The 12,871-nt window shown below is 43.7% G+C and overlaps 1 protein-coding gene and 1 pseudogene across 2 annotated transcripts in view; both read left to right on the forward strand.

The window, feature by feature from the left end:
• The window catches only part of Nalf1 (NALCN channel auxiliary factor 1), a 458,551-nt gene that overhangs the window by 383,937 nt on the left and 61,743 nt on the right, over positions 1-12,871 (forward strand). The gene's annotated exons all lie outside the window — the stretch shown is intronic.
• Positions 3,671-4,607, forward strand: LOC121462280 (annotated as a pseudogene).

Raw genomic sequence — 12,871 nt, forward strand, 5'->3', positions numbered from 1 at the left:
AGGCAGAGGCAGGCGGATCTCTGTGAGTTCGAGGCCATCCTGGTCTACAAGAGCTAGTTCCAGGACAGGAACCAAAAGCTACGGAGAAACCCTGTCTCGAAAAAAAAATATATATATAAAGGCTGCCAACAGTATTATTTTCTGTGTTTTCCCCTTGAATAAAACAGAAAATCCATTCCATCAAAATCGTTCAATGGTGTGTTCATGTCCACCCTGGAATGTAAAATTCTATACTTGAAATCATACCCAATATTTGAAGAACTATGGATTTAATCTATTCATATTCCCTCTTTGATGTTTAACATTTGAACAGCTTAGACATATCTAAATTTGGAGGACACAGGATACGATGATGAGAAGAATGAAAACAGAACGTGTCTGTTTTTTCTTAGTGCAAAATAGAGTATTCTGATTGGTAGTTTATAGATAATAGAAAGATCGAAAATCAATAGTTGATAAATGATAGATATAGATGATAGATAGTTAGATAAATGATTAAATAGTTAGATGGTAGATAATAAGTAAGTAGAAAGTTGAGAGGTGATAGAGGAAATCTAACAGATGATAGGTAGATAGACAGATAAATAGATATAGTTAATCGATAGCTGAATAGAGGATAGATAGCAAATAGATGCACAGATGGTGGATAAATGCTAGACAGAGCATAGATGGGCAGATGATGATTGTAAACAGGAGTATATATAGATGAATATAGACAGCAGATAGGTAGGCGCAGAAATAAAGAAGAGTTGGTAAATGGGTAGTGTTATGTTGAGCAGAGAGAAACTGGTTGTAAAAGGAGCAGGGTTACCATGTAGGAATGGCTATGACATGCTAGGAATAAAAAAAAAAGAAAGAAAAAAAAACATTGTCAAAGGGCATAAGAGTGTCTATCAAAGATGAGGCAGGCAGAAATTCTGGAACATGTTTTCCTGGAGCCATGTCAATAGGTCCTTAAGATCAGAATAACACATCAAAACTTGTTTTCTGAGGCTAGTTTTTGACGCCTAAATAAAGCTTGTGTCTTTGTGTATGTATAAAGCAATAGCTTCTCTGTGTATGTATATAGCAATGGCTTCTCTCTAATTATTTTAAAACTCATAACAAGATGGCTGATAGCTTCAGGTTACCATGTATCAAAATTTATGCAATATTTCCAGGAAAGTATTAAAATTTATAGACTTTCTATTGGAGTCCCACTTAAAGTATTACCGTGGTACATGGTGCATGGATTGCCCCCAGGAAACACTGACGTAAATTCAGCCTTGGAGACAAGGACCATGAATAATTCAACTAAAGAAATGGCCAAAGTTTGAGATGGAAAGATATTAAATTTTCAATGTTCTGGAAAAATTTGATTATTCCTGGAAGAGGAACTTTAGGTAGCTGGTCAGTCTTAAGTAACTGTACATCATTCACAATTAAAAGTGACACCATGTGATAATATCACTACTCATATTATAAAGTAGAATTTCTACTAATGTTGCAAGAGCCCACCTATGTTGACTGACATTCTAACATGGACAGCAGTTGCCTGCCCTGGCATCTCTGAGTGGATATGATGATGAAGACCCATGACTCCCTAACATGGACCAGCAGTTGCCTGTCCTGTATCACTGAGTGGGTGATGAAGATGAAGAGGCTCACTCATCATCTTTCTGAACATGACTCTCAGAACTCCAGAAGAGTTTCTGTGAAGAAATTCTCCTATGAAAATAATAAATTTAAACTTGGCATGCAATCTTCCTTTAAAATACCTTGAAAACACTGAAAATTTTCCAGTTAGTGCCCTCATGGTGCCCATATTTTCTAAGGTATTTCTGTTTTGAGTAAATAACATTACCAGCCTTTAACCAATAAACAAAATTGTCCATCTGCCTCCCAATCTATTTTGTTTGCTTCTAAACACCTCTCCGATCTGTTTTCCTCCACACACATTTCTCTCGTTTCATTTAGTTCCCAAGGCCTCCCCTGCTGATTGCTCTGTCTTCTGAAGTAACCTCCTCCCACTTCCAATTCCCTGATTTCTCATCCAGTCTCGACTCGGAAGCCAGAGGGATAATAGAAACACACTCATCTTGCCATCTTACCCCTACCACCTTAAAATAAATTGCCAGTGGAGAAAAATAAAGCAAAGCATGTTCCTTCTCCAGGCTGCCTCCTTGCTCTCCGAGACTCACTTGGAGACCTCTGTCTGGCTCATGCTTTAGTCTCCAACTCGCTGGACAGCTCAGCCTCTGGCTACCGAACACAGTGCATCTTCAGATTCCTCTACTCTCTGCCCCCTGCCTTCTAATCCACTCAATTTGCATTCCGGTTCTCCTTTTAAAGATGACTTCTTTTAGAATATCCTAGGATTCACCCACCTTGATTAATACCCTTCCAGCTTTAATTGAATGTTTGGTTTAGGTAATTGTGGAAAGAGAGGAATGCAGCCATGAAGCAAAGAAATTCCCCACTTCCTTCACTCAGTTTCCTTCAATAGCACAACCAGGGCATCAACAATAACATCATGTATCCACAGGCTGGCTGAGCTTCACTCCCGTGTGTGTGTGTGTGTGTGTGTGTGTGTGTGTGTGTGTGTGTGTAGCTGCCTTCTGTGTTTACTGTGTTTATGCATATGCAGTCCTGTATGCATGCCCCACAGACACAATGTGGTCTCCTCACAGAGATCCTCTTTTGCAGGCTTGCCCACATCGTCCCATTCCCTCCTGGTCTCCAGGCACCTGGTCATGTCTTCACGTCACCTTTCTGTGCTTCTTTTTATTATCAATGTATGCTTGCACCATCACTCGGCTCATACGTTCTTTGTCTGTTTGCGTGTGTGGTCACAGTCCTGGTTAGACTCAAAATTCATTAGGTTTTGTTGACCAGTCTGTGTCCAATTTCTATTCCATCACTATGCACCAAGATAATTCCATTTTTCAGGCTACTCTCGCACTTCAAAGGCAAAGATGAATAAATCACATGTGGTGGGGAAATCTTTATTCAGGAACCAATGCACTAAGCAAAAGCTGAGTCCCAGCACTGGATCTTTCATGTGTTATTCAGGCTGCAGACGGGCCTGGGCCAGTTGCATAGTGAGATCAATGGGAACATGAGCGAGCACGTGCAGAATCACCTGGCTTGCTCACTGCTAAAATGGTTGTGCTCTATGGCTGATAAAATGGTGGAGCTTCTTCTCAGGAGTCCAACTGATGCTGAAGCCCTTAGTGAAGATAATAGAGGAAATGTTCAGACTCAGCCTATCCTCAGGGCCAAAGCCGCAGCATCGCTGAGCAACGGAGAGCATTTCATGTGCAACCCTACTTAATGTGTTATCTTCTGATAGTGTCCAAAGTCCCATGTAATCTTTCTATGACACTATACACCCATGTTCGTAGTTTGAGTAGGTACATACGTGCACACACAAATAGATAATCACGTATATCTAAGTACCTAATTCTTCCCCAAGAAAAGCCACAAGCCAGAGGTTATAAAACACACAGAGAAACAAACAAACAAAAACAGGAATCAACCCTGGTGGCAGAAATTGCTCTGAAGGTGTGGACATCTCCTTCCCCACCATCAGCCACCACCAGAAACCACCCACACTGTCCTCATCAGCCCCTACCCATCAGTGCCTCTGCTTATCACCTGGTAAATCAGCCTCCTGCTTCACTTGGTCTGAATGACTGATAAGCAGACTAGCCTACCGCCCAAGTTCATCAATAGTAGCATCACAGGGCTAATTGGGGTCACCTGCATGTTCCCCATTGACCTGACTCAGACAGGACTGCAGAACCAGAAGAATGGTCAGTGCGTGTATGCCAGCGTGTCTGACTGAGCTACTTCGGCAGGTCCAGGGGAGCAGCAGCAAACCTGACCCTGCTCACCCCCAAGAAGGCCATCAAGCTGGCAGTTAATGGCTTCTTCAGACATCAGCTCTCTAAGGGTGGACAGAAGCTGACCCTGTCTGAGGAGATTGGCAGGCTGCAGGGCTGTCACCTGCCAGGTGATTATGACCACCCCCATGGAGACGCTGAAGATCCAGTTGCAAGATGCAGTCTGCATTGCTGCTCAAAGGAAGATTCTGGCTGCGCAAGCTCAGCTCTCAGCCCAGGGAGGTGCCCAGTCCTCAGTAGACTCGACGAACTTCAGTAGAGGTTCCATGGCTTCAGCCCATGGCCACCCAGCTGACCTATGACCTGCTGTAGAAATACAGCATTGCTAACCTCTGCAAAGGACTAAGGACCACTCTGCTCAGGGATGTCCCATTCTTCAATGTCTACTTTCCCCTGATTGCCAACCTGAACCAGTTGGACTGCCCATCTTCCAAAAGGTTAACTTTCTGTGTGTCCTTTCTGTCAGGCTGTGTGACTGGAAGTGAGGTCACCACGGCTGTCCACCCCTGTGATGTGAAGACTGGAATCTTCACTTGAGCTAGGTGTCAATGCGGACAAGCAGTCGGTGTTTCTAGACTAAACCGGGAAGATCTGGAGACATGAGGGCCCCTCAGCCTTCCTGAAGGGTGCACACTGTCATGCACTGGGCATTGCCCCATGCATGTCTACTTCCTGGGCATCATCGAGTCCCTGCTGTGGCTGCTGCAAGAATACCAGGCCTGAGCCCATGTCTACTTCTCCCCATCCTAAGGGCTAGGACTAGAATATGGTGAAGAGCACAAGCCTAAAGTGATGGAGGAAGGTCATTGGCTAATAAAGGAACTGCCTTGGCCCATTTTATTGGTTAGAGGATAGGTGAGAGGAGTAAACAGAACAGAACGCTGGGAGGAAGAGGAAGTGAGCTCAGTCTCGACAGCTCTCCTCTCGGGAGCAGACGCCTAGAGAGACGCCATGCTCCTGGCTCCTGGGCAGACGCACGCTATGAAGCTCCGACCCAGGATGGACATAGGCTAGAATCTTCCCGGTAAGCGCACCTAGGGGCGCAACACAGATGATTAGAAATGGGCTAAATTAATATGTGAGAATTAGCCTAGCAGAGGCTAGAGAGAGAATGGGCCAAGCAGTGATTAAAAGAATACAGTGTCCGTGTAATTATTTTGGGTAAAGCTAGCCATAGGGGAGGCCGGGTGCTGGGGATGCAGCCCTGCCGTCCCTATTACTACAGATTGGTGCCCCACGTGATGGACTAAACCCACTTAAAAAACCTGAGAAGGCTTAAAAATAAGGGAAAGAGAGTTTAACACAGATTTTTGCTGTTTGTTGGTGGCGTGCTGTAGAGAGATTTCCTGATTCGGCAACAGTAGCAGAAAAAACGCTGTGTCATTTTAAAGCGCGACTTCCTGGGGCTGTGTCGCCATTGAGATCTCTGTCTGGCTCCTGCGGGAGACAGAGCTTTTGAATAGAGCATTTGGAGTAAAGTGCTACGATTTGTTTGATGGCAACTAGACTTGCTGTGTTCTCGGGTCTACTCTGCTTGCTAGAGGCAAGCAAGCACCTCATCTAAGAGAGGCTTCCTGACTCAGCTTTAGCTACAGAACCCTGCAGCTCATTAAGAGGTCCTGCCACGAAACACTTAAATGGTGTTGACGAAAAGCTGAACGCATGCTTTTCGGTTTTCAGCCGTAGCAGGAAAAAAGCTGTGCCATTTAAAAATGCCGGCTTTCTGGGCCATCCTGCCAGGGCAAACTCTGACTGTTTGAGGCAGGAGGGCCGGCTACCTAGAGAGGACTTGAGTGTTTTCTGTTGTAGCTCACTTGCTGGCAGGGACCCTGAAATGCCATACAGTAAACATGGCTACAGCCTGTATATCCGCCATGAGGCTGGAAAGCTAAGGAATGGACTGGATCTAGCTGGAAAAGCCATGCCTTTAGTCCTACTGAGATTGCTTGGTAAATTAAAGATTCGTGTGGTCAGAAAAAGAGAGATATACAGTAAAGAGAGATTCAAAGACAGAGAAAATTTCTGAAAGGTTTAAAGTGTGTTAAAAATATATGCAGACTAAAAGTTGAAGTTCTTTTTTTTTTAATTTATTTATTTATTAAGGATTTCTGCCTCGTCCCCACAACCGCTTCCCATTTCCCTCCCCCTCCCCCGATCAAGTCCCCCCCCTCATCTGCTCGAAGAGCAATCAGGGTTCCCTGACCTGTGGGAAGCCCAAGGACTGCCCACCTCTATCCAGGTCTCGTAAGGTGAGCATTCAAACTGCCTAGGCTCCCACAAAGCCAGTACGTGCAGTAGGATCAAAAACCCACTGCAATTGTTCTTGAATTCTCAGTATTCCTCATTGTCCGCTATGTTCAGCTAGTCCGGATTTATCCCATGCTTTTTCAGACCTAGGCCAGCTGCCCTTCTTAAAGTAAAAAACAAAAAAAGGAAGAGAGTTGTTGTGTGTGGTAGCACATGCCTTTAATCCCAGTGCCTAGAAGGCAGAGGCAAACAGATCTCTGTGAGTTCAAGGTATAGTAGCTTACACCTTTAATCCCAATGCCTGGGAGGCAGAGACAGGCAGATCTCTGAGAGTTCAAGGACAGCCTGGTCTACAGAGTTACTTCAGGTCGAAGATACAGAGAACCTATCTCAAAAAGCAAAAAGTTAAAAGTAAAAATAAACAAAATAGAGGTTAAACTAAAACGAACAAAGATGGAAAATACACAGAGAATCTTGATACTGTATGCTATTATGCTCTCTTTAAATTATTTGAATGCTGAGGAAGGAGCAACAGCTGCTAAAAGATATTTATTTATAAATGCTGCTGAACTAATCCAACATAGATATTTTGAATTTGGATCTAAGGATATGATACTTTGGAGAGGAGTTTCTTATTTTGTTTTCACAGAGGGTGAGAGTCTGTGGATTGCTTCCATCCCGATGTGGTATGATGGACCATGTCCTCCTGAATGGTTCCTGTGCACACCTTCAGGGAATTGCTTTGCTCAACTGCCAACTGAGATGAAACTAACACACAGGTTATACCATGAAAGACCTAATTAACGACGCCCACATTCAGCAGGAAGCAGTTTGGAGAGAAATAACTGTGCCCATATTCCCAAAAAATGTTTATAAATGTTCTTTTACATTTAAAGGGGGATATGATATAGGTATGAATAATTTGCATTAGTATAGATTCTGCTTTATTGATAGAGATTTACGGTCAATTTTGTTATATGTATATGTATTTCTGATATTGATTGAGGTATTGTGATTGTGTAGTTCATTTAAACATGTACTGTATAATTAAGAAATATAGGTTGTTAATGGATAATCATCGATAATAGTAAAGCTTGTAGTCATGTTAGTTAGATTTTCTAGATATATAGAGATATATTTTAGATAGACATTCTTCATGTCTTTCAAAGATTACAGAATAGGACATTTAATGTTTTAATAACCGAGGACTTTTCATGACAATGAGACACTTTGCTCCTGGCAGCACCAATCTACTTCAAGAGGAAGATGGGCATCGAAGAGGCACCTTATGGAGTTTGATAGCCATTTGGGCAAGAAACTGCTCTTGCCTGGACTATTGCATAAACTGGACACAGAGAACCCACAGAGAGAGGACTACTGAACTTGCCTAAGGTGAGATGATCTTTCGGGGTTCCTGATTCATGAAAGAGTCTGCGAGACATTCTGCAGGACACAACAGATAGTGACTGAACTGACTTTGAATTTTCCTGCTTTATGGAAATGTCTGCTGGATACCATGGGCCTGAAGGCTGAAGATGGATGCCCCAATGGTACAGAGGAACTTTGGGTGACTGTCCAGGCAGCGAGATCTCTCTGTCATTTCTAGAGTTTTAAAAGTTGCTTTTTTCTTGTTTGCTTAGGTAGTATTGTATCTTTCTGGAGTCTTTGATGGAGTTAAGAATAGTTAGTTATAGTTATAGTTTTCCTTAGTTATGATAAAGATTATTGTAACTTTTACTTGATAACTGTTTTGTTATATGTAATTTTGCTATGTTAAAGTTAAAGCCTTTTTTTTTTTTGTTTAAACCGAAAAAGGGGAAATGATGGAGGAAGGTCATTGGCTAATAAAGGAACTGCCTTGGCCCATTTTATTGGTTAGAAGATAGGTGGGAGGAGTAAACAGAACAGAATGCTGGGAGGAAGAGGAAGTGAGCTCAGTCTCGACAGCTCTCCTCTTGGGAGCAGACACCTGAGAGAGACGCCATGCTCCAGGCTCCTGGGCAGACCCATGCTATGAAGCTCCGACCCAGGATGGACATAGGCTAGAATCTTCCCGGTAAGCGCACCTAGGGGCGCAACACAGATGATTAGAACTGGGCTAAATTAATATGTGAGAATTAGCCTAGAAGAGACTGGGCCAAGCAGTGTTTAAATGAATACAGTTTGTGTGTTGTTATTTCGGGCATAAGCTAGCCGTGCAGGCGGCCGGGGTGCTTTGGATGCAGCCCGCCGCTCTTATTACTACACTAAAGCAGTCTGGTCTCTCCCCAGTCCTTCCCATCACACAGGAAGGTAGGGAGAGGATGCACAGTCCAGATGGATGATGCACACAGAGGCCCCCACAGGGTCCTGAAGAGAAAAAAAAAATTGGACTCTAGGTCTTACATATGTAGAAAATGTTGAAATCTGTGCGTTCCTCAATCAAGTCCCCTCGAGACAGTCCTGTCCAATCTCTGTACCCCAGCCTAGTCCTACCTGGCCTGAACAGTCCCTGAGACAGAGCTGTTCTCTGTACTGGGGCCCACAGGTCCACTGGCTCTGGTGTCCAAGGTTCTCCTGATCTACAACAGACACACACACACACAATTATTTACTGAATTTGCTGTGCGCGCTGTGCCCACATGGCTCTGTCCATCTGTCCTGCCATTCCTTCTGCCTCCAGCCAGCCTTGCAGCAAGACTGGAGTGTTCTACCCTCATGTGAAGCTAGGGTTCCTAGGCTGGGTGTGCTGCCACATTCAATCCTGATCCCAGGCACCCCACACATACTCTTCCTAGTCAGCTCTTGGGCCTCCATTCCATGTGGGTCACAGAAAACTTGAGGTCTTTGTGTGCCTATAGTGGGGCAAGTTGCCCCCCCAACACACCCCAACAGTCAGCTGACCAAGCTGCATGGGGATGGACCCTTAAGATCAGTTGCCTTTCCCTATGGGGTCAGGCTTCCTGTGCTTGTATGCTGTGTGTGCCTCAGGCCGTCTGCTGACCCCTTGAAATCATTTAGTTCTCCAGCCTGGTAACTCTTCAGAGAGAGCCCTACTCCTGGAGAGTGCTTGCGGGGGAAGGGCAGGCATGATGGCAGAAGCCTGGGCCACCCAGTTCTCTGGGCCTCTGTTCATATTTGGCAAAACTCCATCCACCCTTCCAGCCGTGGATCCTCCCTTCTGAATCAAAGCAGCCCCCTCCCCTGTTCTGGCCATGTGATTGTGTTTGGTGATTGACTAAGGGGTCGCTGCTGTGTCCCTCAAGCCCCATACCCTCCAAGAAGGCTCCTTCCCAGTGGCACTACCTGGGGCTCAAGCCTAAGCAGTCACCACTTCACTGTTGCTCCCAGGAGCCTCCTCTCTGGTCATGTCTGTACTTTCAAAGCTGCTACTGCTTGCAGAATTGTATCTTTTTTCCCTTTTGAAGAGTTTTACGAAGTTGTACCTCTTTGTGTCTTGTCATAGAAAAGATACATAAATTTTCTAAATAAAACAAACAAACAAAAAACTGCTGCATTCCGGAAGAATGAACCCAGCAATGAAAACCAGACAGTTGTGCAGAGTGGAATATCATCTCAGCGAGACAAGCAGCTGTCTGCTTTCCAGGACACCTGTGAAGCACATTGCCGTGTTCACGTACAGTGAGCAGTCATATGCGCTTTAAGACGGTGAAACTGTGATTTCTTCCGTGGTGGGAAGAGAAAGTAGCATGAGATAGTTTTTCACTTAATAGCACAGAACAAGCGTGAGGATTTTGTCCTTGTTGCTGCTGTTCAGTGAGAAGCGAGACCAAGGCCAACCCAGGGGCTGGTGTCTGCCCGCGGGCCATGTAGGAGAATTGTCTGCAGGAGAGGGAGGTTCCTACTGTCTGCAGGATATGCAAATGATCTGTCTGCTGCATCACCCATCAGCCGGCATCCCCTTGACTATAGGGATCTCTTGGTCTGATTGGTGATATTAGGAAGAGAGATTACATGCCTAATAAGGCTCCTCAGATACCTGGATGCAAATAAGGTCAAGTATAAAGGGCTAGGGTGTGGTCTGGTGTCTGGAAAGATGCCTTACAAAGCACATACAAAGCCCAGAGTTTAACCTCCATCCAGCACCACATAGACTTGGTGTAGAGGTACACGCTTGTAGTCCTGGCACAGGGGAGATGAAAGCAGAAAGGTCAGGAGTCCAAATCATACTTATCTTTTTGGTAGATAGGGAGGTTAAGGCCAGTCTAGGCTACATGAAAATGCTGTCTTTAAAACAAAAGTATAGGAAATAGTAATTTTTCATGAGACAATACCTCCATCATTTCTCCCCCAGAACATCAGAGCTCCCCTACATCCAGCTGACCACAAGCACTATCTTCTTCAGGTATGTCTTAGAGATGGTGATTACATTTATGTCACTTCGATGGATGATAAAAGACAAGTTGCTGGCTAATGAAATGCCCATGGCAAAAGTGGACCCCATGCTAACAGGGCAAAGAAATTACAATGGCTTCTGTAAATTTTTAATTTTGGGAAAATCCCATGGAATGCCTTATGTTTCTTTTTTAGAATAACTTTTGTATCTACAGATAAACTTTTGTTTTTAAAAGTACATTAAAATAGAGAGAATCAAGTAGTATACCTTGGCCAGAAGGAAAATTATCCGGAAAGTGATTATACAGACCAGTGAGCGAAAGGAAAGCAAAAGTGCACAGTGCGGAGGAGGGGGCATCAAGATTATAAGAAATTCATGAACACATAGTTTCATAATGACATGCTTCTCTCATGGGAGAGTTTGAATATCTCATTGAACAAAGTGATTTAAAGACTTTTCCCCTCAAATCTATTTAGTCTCTGGATTTGTCAAATGCGGTCTTTGCATTAATCGGATGAAAGCTTTCTCAGATTGCACAGTGCTCAACTAAATTCTTAGCCTGCCCACAGCATCTGCTGCCCCTAGGAGGTGGCTGTAGAAACCAGCAGAGCCAAAAGGCAGGATCTGAGTTCTTCCCACACCGTTCTTATCTAGGGAAAGTAACTGGATTGATTTTCATAGGGGAGAGATATAATAGGATGGATTCTATGGACCATTAACTAGTAAATGAACTATATCATCCAAAAAATATGCTCCATCCTCCACACTCAGGGAGTTCAATGAATCAGAAAAGGGAGTCCACACGTGTGTGTGTGTGTGTGTGTGTGTGTGTGCATGTGCGCACACATGTATGTTTATTATCAAGACAGCGAGTGTCAGGAGTGCATATATTTGTTCTAATTTTGTGGGATATTCAGAACCTGAATATTTGTAAATGTGGTGTAGAGCTCATTTGAAGGTTCAGAAGAGTCCTCTTGGATCCCTAGTTACTCGGGTCTGTTATAGTCTGAAAGAAGTAAGACTCTGCTGACCACCCGGGAAGGTCTGGGGAAGTAAGACAGACCCTGCCCAAGCTCTCCTTGCCGTTTGTAGCATCTGCTGAATGTTCAAGGTCATTGTTCCCGATACCCACACCTCAGTGTTTGCATCTGCTTACCAGCTAATAAGTTCCTGACTCTCACAATTGAAGAAATGCTCACGCACTGGGCACCAACTGTGTGTGTTACAATGATGACACACAGCGTGATTGGCCCCTTTAACTTTCCTGTAATACTAAGGTCACCCATATAAATCCAAAAGATCTTGTCCAGCCCTATGAGTGCTTGGTAACGATCTAGAGTTCCACAGTGCACTCCTTTGCCATGGCATTATTGGACAAAATATGAGACCGGAACATTCCTACATTGAAATCATCTCAGTGCTACATTACTATAAGTACTGCTTCATTGTCTGTGGTGTTTTGAATGATAACTTCATTCAATCATACTTATCACTTAATGTGAGTCCTAAGCATGTAAAGAAATAAAAATGTCAAGTTTATTAATAAGTATGGCTTGTTGGTAGGTCACATTTACTGAACTGAAATAAAAAATAGTGGTTAATGTTTTATTTGAAGATAGATTTGTAAAACGAAGAGCCAGACTTGGCTCTGTGAGTTTAAAATTAGTTAAATAGGCACTAATGTTGAAATCCTGGGAGAATTCATCTAAGTTCCAGAAGTTAATGATCTGTCCATAGACAAATGATCCCAGAAGTGCTCTAGAAACCTCAATTGCTTAGCTGTATTCTCATGCTTCAATACTTAGTTAAAATGGAGACGGGAGGAATGATAAGTTCTTTTGACTATCAGGCTACGTTTTGACATTGACATATTGAAGTGGAAATATTTGAGCTATGTTCTCTGATGTCCTCAAGTCAATGAACATGTAGAGGTGGGCCACTCTATGAGATCAGGTTAAGTCAGGGACTCCTGACTTGTCCTCTCCCTTTTCTGACATTTTCTTTGATATCCTCTTCATATATGTTAGCTTGATTAGGTCACTGCTGATCTTCAGGTCCTATACACCATGATTCCTAGGGGAAAATGGAGAGAAGACTTCTGTTTCAGGATCACTAACAACGGTCGCACCCATGAACTTGAGTAGAGAGGCACCTTGTCCCAAAGTGCTCATGTCAGGAAGTAATCGAAAATGAAGTGCTGACAGGATGGAGAGAAACAAGCAGACAAGTAACCAATATCTGCATCTTCTGGGGCTCCTGGGGACCCCTGTCACAGCTGGATTCAAAGAAAATAGATTTCAGAATGAAGAAGAATAGATGCGAGTCAAAACGAGAGTTTTCCATTTAATGCCCCCCTTGCCCTCTTTCTGATAACACAGATGGACTCATAAAGGACAAGTCAACT

Source organism: Microtus oregoni, unplaced genomic scaffold, assembly GCF_018167655.1.
Source record: "Microtus oregoni isolate MIOR12 unplaced genomic scaffold, Mior012 000024F_ref0000369, whole genome shotgun sequence".
Classification (NCBI taxonomy): Eukaryota; Metazoa; Chordata; class Mammalia; order Rodentia; family Cricetidae; genus Microtus; species Microtus oregoni.